This window comes from Orbicella franksi, chromosome 11, assembly GCF_964199315.1.
Source record: "Orbicella franksi chromosome 11, jaOrbFran1.1, whole genome shotgun sequence".
Lineage (NCBI taxonomy): Eukaryota > Metazoa > Cnidaria > Anthozoa > Scleractinia > Merulinidae > Orbicella > Orbicella franksi.
In genome coordinates this window covers 19,185,241-19,196,625 of record NC_138155.1, presented here as the reverse complement: position 1 = coordinate 19,196,625, position 11,385 = coordinate 19,185,241, and the positions used below count along the sequence as shown (strand labels likewise).

Genomic DNA, 11,385 nt, shown 5'->3' with positions numbered 1-11,385 from the left:
CTCGAGGCGATAGTCGAGAGCAACTCTGGCTTCTCTCTAGCTTCTTCGCTTTATATCTGAGTCCGTGATTTATACCGAGTCCGTAATGCTTAGTCCGTGTTTTATACTTAAGTCCCGAAAGTCCGTGTTTTATACCCAGTCCGCAGTCCGCAGTCCGCAGTCCGCAGTCCGCAGTCCGCAGTCCGCAGTCCGCAGTCCGCAGTCCGCAGTCCGCAGTCCGCAGTCCGCAGTCCGCAGTCCGCAGTCCGCAGTCCGCAGTCCGCAGTCCGCAGTCCGCAGTCCGCAGTCCGTAGTCCGCAGTCCGCAGTTCATATTTTATACTGACCGTGTAAATCCTGTTCCGTCGGTATGCGAGATGACGTGCTTTTATTACCAAAACTAGGGCAATTATTCTGTTTACGAACACGACTTTGAATCGTCTTGGCTTTGTGAGAACAGCTACAAGGTATTTTCACTTTCGAAACATTAAAATGGAGGACACGTTGGTGTACCAAAGCAATCCTGTGGGAGTTGAGCTCTTCCTATGTAAACACTTTCGTTGGGTCAGATGTTACATAATTTGTGCACAGAAATGTAGGCCAGCGAAATGAAACTACAAATTTCCTCCTTTGATTTATACAGCAGAAAGCAGCGTTGGTTTTGGTCGAATTAAGAAGAGAGAAGGGTAAACAACACGCAGCCAAACTACAGCTTTCTGTTCGCACGAAAAGTCGTACACATTTCGCGAAGACAAGGTTTTTAAATTCCATTAACCCTGACTTCGAACTTTAAATAACCAATTTATCCGCTACAGTCCACAATAAGCTGCCTCGACAATCGAAAGTCCGTAACATTGCACAACACTCCAAAGAAGTCATTAAAAACTTTGCAAACAAATTGAGCCTCCTGAAGAAATCCAAGTTTCTACCCAGTCATGTGTGCGAGTCACTTTACGTAAAGGTTATCCAGCCATCCATTACGTACGCGATGCCCGTCTGGGGCGGGGTTAATCAGACAGAGTTATTTAAAACATTGGAAAGACAACATTGCAGTGCTGCTAGAATTATTTTTGGCTTTCCACCGGACATGCCAACAGTTGACGTTTTAGCTACCGTTAAGTGGAACACTTTAACATATATGTATAAACGTTCTTTAATTAAACTTTTTTTCAAGGGTTATCATGGCATGCTCCCTAGCACTTTGGCTGAAGAGTTGATTATCCACGGCGACAGACCTTCTTCACAACTGAAGCATGGACTGATAGTACCGAGTTTTGCCTCCAAATACGTTAAAAACTCCATTTCCTATAGAGGGGCTGTCCTCTGGAACGCTACAGGGCGAACTAATAGATCGATACTAGAGAGCACAGACCTGAAATCTTTTTTGACGAATGTTGTTAATTATAACACTTTTAAGGAATTTAATTTTAATGTTTTAGCCCCACAAATGATTAACAAAAGATCGGAGACTTTTATTTATTTTTAATTATTGAACTCATTCGTAGTTATCAAAATTATATTTTTTATAAGAATTACTTAATTCTTGTATTAATTTTTTATTAACTGTATTAATTATTTATCTATTAATTGTAGTTATTTTATGTATCTTATTAGTACACGACCCCACAAGCTTGTTAGCTTTCACGTCTTTTATCGTGTATAAATAAAGGTTGTATGTAAGAAAGCACATGGACGAACATGGTGATGACGTCATTCGCTCCTGAATAATTTGTTTGGGGGCGCCAAATTGGTGTCCATAAAAAGATACAGACACAAAAACTCGAATTTTGCCACATTACCCGATTAGAACTGCGTTCTCTCGAACGCAATAAAGCGATCCGCTCTAGCAAGAAATGTAACGGCGACAAGTGAGCATCCTTCCATGAGTAAAATATTTTCCCTTCAGTGTATCAGCATATTTTAAGGCGCTGCAAAAAGTCATTAGACTAAAACAATTGAGAAGCCCAAAGCCAATCGATGGAAAGTTGAAAGGAAACAAGAAGCTTCCACTTCAGTTGCAAACAAACAAACAAAAAAGACACATATTGACTTAAGACTACGGATCAAAAAGTGTTTAAAAGGTTCTCGGCAAAGGAACTAAAGAAAGCCTCAGGGGTTGAAAGAAACCATAAATACTGGACTATAATTTCAGTATCGATAAACAATGAAGTGTCACCCAGATTATCGGCCAAGGGAGGCTAAAAATATGCATATAAATTAGTTTGCACTTAGTTCAATGATTTTTTTCGGAAACATCGTCCACGGAGCCATTCTACTCGTGATAGTTTTCTTATCAGTTTAGCCCCGTGCTGCACAAACGTTTTGGTGAGAGTTTAAATTTCCTGCAAACTAGGTTTAGGGGTTAAAAAGGGAAAGCCATCAGCGTATTTAAGAGGAGCTTCCCTTACTAGATTATTAAGCTCTTCGATGTAAGTTCACTTGTGAAAAACAATGAAACAGTTTCTTTTCTACCACACATTTATTTGTCATTTCAACTCTTCAATACTAAGTCCCACAGATTTTTACTTAGAAGTCGTTCATACACTCGGTGAGTGGTTACCGTGCTAAACATTAGCCTCTAACATAAGTTAGGACAGAGTACAGATTGTTACTACTAAAATCGGTTATGCGAGCAAGTTGTACAAGCATGCTTGGTTTACATGCCAGTTGCTCATTCTTTAAGGACACGAATCTCCAAGGTAGCTTTACCAGAGTTGGACATAGAGCCACGAAATTTCAGACCAGAACCGAGGGATCTCTCATGCCAACCACTTGCCTTGAAGGGGTTTGCGTCATAATACAAATCATAGTACTGATCATAGTTGGCCCTTTTGTTTCCAGGGTACAGCTTAGCATTCCACCAATTCTGGTAAAAGTTATAATCAAACGGAACAGAAAACATTACAGCAAGTGTTTTGTCGATGCGTGGAATGTAGTAGGCCACGACTCCGACAACTCCCGTTGCAGCCTGGCCCAGACGTCTTGCGAGGTCCGTAAACTACGGCATACGCTGTGGAAAATAAAAGAACACAACAAAAGAAACAGACACTCAATTAACAACTATTGAACTTGGTTATCGCAAAATATCTTGATTTGCCAGTAACCAGCAGATGAATTATTTGCCAAAGCCGATGGTTGAGGCAAATAATTGATCCGTGAGACACTGAAAAATCACGATATTTTGCGACAACCGAGGTTAACAATTGCTTTATCATTCAATGACCAAGTTTCTTTTCATATTATTTTAAAGCACTCTCCGACAACTCAAGGAAGCGATCCGTCATTTTTGACAAGGAAGCAGGGTTACAATTACGCATGAGCAGAATATTATTTGCAGCAAAACACGTTTAGACGGTACTAGGCGTGAACAGACTATCATTTGTAAACAGTTATTTACAGGTGAGGTGGCGGGCTCTCAGCCTATGAAAAGAAAGAAAAAATACATCGAATGATAAATATTTTTATTGGATACGAAAACCAGTAGGAATATTTGTCTCTCGGAACAAAGAGACTTTAAACTTTGGACTTCAAGAAAGTATAACCCTAGAGAAGATATCTGTGCATGCCTTCTGCAAGCGTACACATAGATTTGAAATTTCGTAGTGTTAGAATAGATGTTACACATTTCAAGTCAAAATCACGACACAACGTTTCAGTTTAGAAAACATGCTTTTCATTGTCAATTCAACAGCGTTTAGAACTTTGTAATTATGAATACTGAAACTCAAACGTCGTGTCTTGCTTTTGAAATGTTTATCACATGTTTAAATATAAAATTAATATTAAGACCTCTCAACGAAAAACACTGTACTGAGTAATTTGTTTTTGGTCTGCGCTTTATTGACAACGGTTTAATTTTCTTCTTACTTATGAATCTCGGCTCTTTTTAAAAGAGGCCAATTCTGAAAAATAGGGATGTCACTTGGACAATCATATCACAAAACAAGCATGGCGTAAAAAGGCGAAGGGTATTTGTGCAAGAATCCTATCAGAAAAACAAATTGTTGTCTAACAAGGTGTAACAATCAAGTTGGTCATATTGTGTTGGTCAAGTTCAAGCATGATTGGTACTGTGCTAGCGAGCCTCATGTAAATACTGAATTCACTTTTACCATTATCAACAGAATAAGGCAAGTTTTCATCAGTGCCAGAAAAGAAGTAGGTAGAACCTTGCTGCCAGCCAAGTCCACTTTGGTTCTCAACACCAACGGCGCATTTGCGGTTTACGTTAGCGAGAACATTTAGGAGGTCTTGTAGAGGGCCGACTGTAAGCTCGGCACCTTTAATAACAGTTCCTGCACAAATAAATAAGCTAGTTAGTGGGATGTTAATAAAACCTTGCAAAGTTTTTATCAACCGAAATCTAGTTAAAACGTTACCAGAAGTCGTACCGATCTAGGGAAGCAGATAAAAGACTTGATAAAAGCAAAATCAAGACGAAAAAAAAACTTGTTTCTAGCGAGTCCACATTAAGTTATCCGGTGGTTAAGTGTGAAGAAAACAAACTATTCTATCTACTGAATATTGGTGATTTATCAGGAGGATAGCGTTATCTACCTTTCGAGAAACCCGTGCCTGGCCCTTTCTCTGTCGCGCAACGTTACGCTCTCTCGTTACGCTCTCTCCCGAGAGCATAGCGTTGCGTGAGAGAGAGGGCCATAACTACTCTAGTTACTCGTGTTAATGAGAAACTAGCCGGGGAGGTTATATTGGTATGTGCCGCTGTGTAAGGTAAGGTTTGCAAGCAATTTAGTCAGGGATAGCGTAAAGAAATCAGACAGTTTTGCTCTAGAATAGGATATAATGTCCCAAACAAGTGGCCAGGGTTTGAATAATTTAGTGTAGAGCAGGGTTCTTAACCCGGGGTTCCATAATAGAATATGAAACTCGAAAGTATATTGGCTCATTTAAAGCATGTTGGAGTACGATAGTGACAAAGTTTCTCCATGGAAAATAGCTAGTCTGGTATAGAGTAGGGGCTTAAGGGGCCTTGTCTGATCATGGTCTGGTATAGGATAAGGGTTTCAGTGCTCTATGGGCACACCCCTACCCAATGACTTACAGAGTACCTACCCCGGGCAAACTAGCTAGCGTCAGACTACTTCCTAAACTATCAGTTCCTGATTTTCAGGAGTGGTGGCGAACCTTTACGATCTTTAGAGGACAAGTTCTGGAAAGTTTTAACCCTTTTTCGTATAGTATTGTTCCGTGTGTATTCGTTTTTTTCCGAGACCGATTTTAACTGGGGTTTATAACTATGGAAACAATTCATTTCATGTGTCCGTCTACTAACTACAATTACTAAAGATCATTTACCTTTGCGCTTGGACTTTTCGCTGTCTTGGTCTTCCAAGTCCTTCGGTCCCTGCGGTTTAGCTTCAGCGTTATGAAATCGTTTCAAAAAGACCTCCAGTTCCGATGTAGCAATCCAAAAGAAAAAAAAAAAAAAAAAAACCCGTCATCTCATTCAGTTGGTTTTAATAACCTACCCAGTATTCCATGTAAGCTACCCAGTATTCAATGTAACCTACCCATCATGTGCCACTGATTGTGTTGGACACTGTATTTTCTATTCATGGTCAGGAGCATATGACATTCCATGTGACATGCTCCTGTCATGGTATAAAATAGTTATGCAACGCTCTCTAGTGGTACACAATGGAATAGTCCACTTATCACTTGTAATGTCTTGGTATACACACTCGCCTTAAGGTTCATGCGTGTACCGAGAAAATACAACGGACTCGTGGGATATTCCATGTTGTTATATAGACACGAGTGCTTTACTGGGAAATATACCCCTCGTAAAATTCATATCTTCTCGCCACCGTGTAATATCCTCTATGTATCTACTCGTAAGCGCTGCATAACTTGTACATGTATGCTGTCTTTAAAGTGGTAATGATTAAACACAACTGAGAAGCTAAATCTCACACGCTTTTAACATTCGATCACTTACTTTATTCATGTGCCCAACATTGTGAAAATTTATTTTAAAAAAATACAAAAAAAATCAAGTAATATTGTTCTTCTCAATGGGACATTAGCAACAGGAAAGAAAGTTATATTCGGTAAATAATTACTTACACTTTTCATACTTTCAAAGGAAGCATTTTTTGACCCAGCGGTAATCAGAAAAATTTATTAATAAAATCAAATAGCATGCTAATCTCCTATCCAAATCTCACTCTGTTCGACGTTAAAGCGCGGGAGATCTGGGTTAGAGTTAAATAGCGTGCAGTAAAGCAAGAATTGAATTGTTCAAGCGAAAAGTAAGATAATTTTGTCTACGGGGAAAAAAAAAATTATTTGACCTGGCGATTGGGAACCATTTAAGGAAAGTGGTCCAAGCCAGCATCTGCTAACAATGCTTCAGTTTCCCGCTTTGAAAAGAAAAAAAATGCCAAAATGTTAGAATAACAGTTAGCAATATTTTAAAACTATCTCTTGTCGCATTTTTATTTACACTTAATGCAATAATTTAACCTTTCAATGGCTTGTATATTCTGATTCTCATCTTACGGCGACAGCATAGTTGAATCAGTTTACAACGCACAATAAACATCAGCAACAACATGATGTGTTTACTTTATTTGTTGACTTTACATGTAGTTGTTTACTATATTTCTTTGTTTCTAATGAAGCGCGACAAATGTTTGTACCTTGCTTTTGGGCAGTTCTTTTGGTTCCTATGTGGAGAAAAAGATATCGAAGGACTTAGCGGCTATATTGTTTAGTGTCAAACCCATGCAAAGACGTTTTTCACCTTTTACAAAGTGTTAAAAATATAAATAAAATCCTTTCGCACGCAAATTAACTTAATGTATTTCAATGAAATTGTGGCAGTTTCAATTTTACTTTCTTGCTAAAGTCTTTACGTAAGCGCTGGTTTCAGCTAAATGTCAGATTCTAAAAAGCACCTCGATTTGTTGAAGTCAATGTTCACGCTCTTTTACATTTTTCATGCTCGTGTTAAAATTACAAGTTCATTCATGGCGTAAAACAGACCACAAATGCCATGGAAATTTCAAGAGAGACGCCATTTAGGGTTGCAAGCAGAGAGTTTGATTAAAGGCAATAACATAAGCCACTTCTTTATCTTACCTATCCAGTTGGATTGTTTGCTTTGATCGCAAATCCAAAGGTAGTAGCAGTAACCGAAAGGGTTAACGGCAAGGAGAAGATAAAACTGAGGTAGTCCATGTTCAACCTAGAAAACAATAATAAGAACACAGAACATTCATTACCAATGACAAGCAGTTCAACAGCCCAACGTTGCTTCAACGACGAGTTTGGTTAATGTTGGAAATAAACTGATGCTCGTTAAAGATAGAAAATTACAAAAAACTGACTTACCGTTTTCCACGATATCAAGTTTGTCTCTTAAATTGCACTTAAATTCGTTGGTGAATGATCGAAACATCTTCGGGTCTTTCTCGAAAGTCTTCGGCAGTCTTCGTCAATCTTCGGAAATTTCCGGAAAATATTCGGAACATTCGTGTGACCTTCGGACAAGTTTTAAAGAATCTTCGGAAATCTTCGGAAAATCGTCAAAAACGCCGCCACAGTATGTCTATATAATGAAAAGAACATTGCACGTTAGTTCGAGGATATGTAATATCCTCTATGTCTGTAATCACGTTTCCCTTTCCAGGTTTTGTTGCTTTTTTCGTATTTGTTGTACTTGCACAGAAATTTACGAAAAACCGCCATTGTACTGTCCAGGCCCGCAAATAATCCCGTCCCGCAAATGATCCCCAAATTGGACCGCAAATGATCCCGGGACCGGAACTGATTCCACCGCAAAAAGTTAAGAATGACGTGGACTCCATGAAGTCTATGGATGGATACAAGGTTTTTAATTAAAGATAAGTACCTCGAGCATAATAGCACCAATAAAAAAGGTTAAACAGACTGCGCAAAATACCTATTTGACATATGTCGACTGCATAAATTTTTCGTTTGGGAATTACCCCGCTCAGAACTTTTCCCTGCACAGCTGTACACTACTTATTATACCTGCGTCCTTGATAGGCACGGGCCTCCATGAAAGTGCTCAAGAGTTCTTCATGCTAGGTATCGCAGTGCTCTTTAGATAGATTTATTTGCATGCGTACTTGTAGAGCTGTCGCTAGTCCTGCTATTTTCTTTTTAATACATAAATAGTTTTCACTAAAGTGAAGTATGATCATCGCAGTAAATTTTCCAATTTAAGCAACTGGAAAGAAGAAGCCTGAAAAAAAAATCAGGGCTTCAACGGGATTCGAACCCGTGACCTCCACGATACAGGTGCGATGCTCTACCAACTGAGCTATGAAGCCACACATTGGGAGCGAGGTCAATTAATTGAGTTCATATCTTCCCGTGAGTGAAATGATGTGAAGTATATATGAAATAATTCATATTTGAACTGCGGTAGTAGACGAAAGTGAAGTATGATCATCGCAGTAAATTTTCCAATTTAAGCAACTGGAAAGAAGAAGCCTGAAAAAAATCAGGGCTTCAACGGGATTCGAACCCGTGACCTCCGCGATACCGGTGCGATGCTCTACCAACTGAGCTATGAAGCCAATTGAACCTATGAACTCAATTAATTGACCTCGCTCCCAATGTGTGGCTTCATAGCTCAGTTGGTAGAGCATCGCACCGGTATCGCGGAGGTCACGGGTTCGAATCCCGTTGAAGCCCTGATTTTTTTCAGGCTTCTTCTTTCCAGTTGCTTAAATTGGAAAATTTACTGCGATGATCATACTTCACTTTCGTCTACTACCGCAGTTCAAATATGAATTATTTCATATATACTTCCCATCATTTCACTCACGGGAAGATATGAACTCAATTAATTGACCTCGCTCTCAATGTGTGGCTTCATAGCTCAGTTGGTAGAGCATCGCACCGGTATCGCGGAGGTCACGGGTTCGAATCCCGTTGAAGCCCTGATTTTTTTTTCAGGTTTCTTCTTTCCAGTTGCTTAAATTGGAAAATTTACTGCGATGATCATACTTCACTTTCGTCTACTACCGCAGTCCAAATATGAATTATTTCATATATACTTCACAAATAGTTTTCACTGTTACGCAATAAAAAATAAATCGAAAACCATCCAGTGAAAAAAGCTAAGAAATTGTGATGTTATAGAAGATGAAACTAAATAAGACACTTCTCTAAGTTTTATGCCTGTGCGTTCTCCTAAACTTCAGATATTCGTCGAAATGTTTCGCAGAAATTTACAGAGCCCGGTATGAAAACGCCAGGTTGGTGTACATCCGTGGTACACCAATATTCAATTATTCAGTATTCACCAATGTACTCAGTTTATTTCTTAATTAAATAAAAAGTAGGCGCTTAAAACAAATGGACCTTCATACCGATGTCACGCATTATAATCCATCGAATATTTTCGCTCGCGCGCGATTGGTCTAAACGCGTCACGTGAATGAATATGCGTCGGCTAAAACTTAGGATTCCGAGATATAATTCCCCAGTTTTCAAAACAGCGCGCGTTGCGAAAAATATTTCAAGGATAATAAACACAATAGCCTCCTTTTGCCGCGAAAACGTGCTCGGATATTTGCCCTTGGACAATATCTGTTCCTCAAAGCTCACAGTTTTCCTCGAGCTGCGCTCTCTCGGAAAACTGTTCGCATTAAAGCACTGAGTAGCGTTAAATTTCAGTTCGCAGATTACATAAATCTGGTACATGACAAAAGAGAAATTGAACATTATATAGCTCTTGTGTCAAACAAACATCACACTGTTTTTAAAGAAGTGTTCTGGTTTCATTAATTAATGCATGCAGTACGTAATCACACATTTAATTTGGAAAGTGTAAGTTAGTTATTACAGTTTTTCCAAATATTGTGCTTCGTTCTGTAACCTAGTACAAGTGATTCGTGTAAGTAAGAAATATAACGTATTGTAAGTAAGTAATGTAACATAATGTATTGTAAGTGAGTTAATGTAATGTAATGTATTCCATTGAAAGTAATGTTTATAAATAAGTAATATTGGGTACTGTAAGTACATAATGTAAAATAACATTTTGTAAGTGATAATTGTAAACTAGGAAGGTAGCAAATTATGGTCGATTTTACTGAGTACTGTGTTGTAAATTGTAAGCTTTGTAATGTAAGTATTCTGTAATTGTAATATAATATATACAGAGTAAATAGATTAAAAACTACTGTTCTCTTCTCGGAACAGATAATGACAGCGGACAAATATCCGAGCATATTTTCCCGCCAAATGGAAGTTATTGTTTATTTATAATCCATGGAATATTTTCGCTCGCGCACGATTGGTCTAAAAGCGTCCGTGACTGAATATGTCCCAGCTAAAACTGGGGAATATCCGAGTGATATTCCCCAAAATTTCAAAATTTTCAAAATGGCCTTAACCAATATACTAGTTAACTGCTTGTTCCTATACATGTAGTGTTCGCGTCTTATTTCAAGGCATATAAGAAGAGAACTCCTTGCTAAGCGAGCTGTTGTGCCTTGGATATCGCCGAAAATAACCTTTGGAGACAATAACGAATGAATGCATCATAACTTTACACTAGCCCCCTACCCTCCCCTCTCCCTGAACAGGTCCTTCTTCTTTTCATACTCTCCTTGGCCCCGATAGCAAGTTATAATTAATTAATGAATTGAACATGCAGTGCTCCAAAGTCATTAACTTTTTTAAAGTCAATGACCACGGTCTGCCTCTTCTTTAACAGGCGAAGTCTTTGGCACATGGATTGTCTGTTTCCTTCTTTGTGTCAATTTCAACCTCTTCCTCTTCCTCTTTTCCATCCTCTGTCTTCAATTTTAATCTGTATTTCTTCACCGGATCACTAGCAGGTGAATCCTGCAAAGCCTGAAGAGCGAAAAATTATACATGTATTTCAACTCATCAAATTATACTGTGAGGGGATCGGGGCAGCTAGCTACCGGATTTGGTCGTCTTGAAGGTTCGATGAAAGCAATCAATATTAGAAAGCAGAGAACCTTCTAGCAATTAATATCACACTGAAATACATCGCTAAGCAAATTTTAATTTCTAAATCATGTGCACTTGGATGCGAACAAATACATCAAATTAAAACGCATGTGGCAGAGAAAGCTAATATTTGTTGTTATACTTCAACTATACCTTTTCCTCAGGTGAACCGCATTTGCAGATTGACGAGGCAGACACAGGGACAATCAACAGAGCAAGGCACATCAAAATCATTTGAAACCCTAGGGAAGAAAATTAGGTAGATGAACTTTTTTAAATAACTTCTCTTATCAGTTGAATTAGCGAGTGAATCTTTTACAGCCAGGATCCCGCGGCATGCGGCACAAGTGTGACTTCTTTTAATCAATTCCCATTGTTTCGAGCAGATCATCAAATTAGAAGCCAGGATTACTTGAAGTGAAAC

At 38.7% G+C, this 11,385-nt stretch overlaps 1 non-coding gene across 1 annotated transcript; it reads right to left on the bottom strand.

The window, feature by feature from the left end:
• Positions 1-8,226: 8,226 nt before the first annotated feature.
• Trnat-ugu (transfer RNA threonine (anticodon UGU)) lies at positions 8,227-8,299 on the bottom strand. Its single transcript has one exon. It is a non-coding gene; the product is annotated as a tRNA-Thr (tRNA).
• Positions 8,300-11,385: the final 3,086 nt, after the last annotated feature.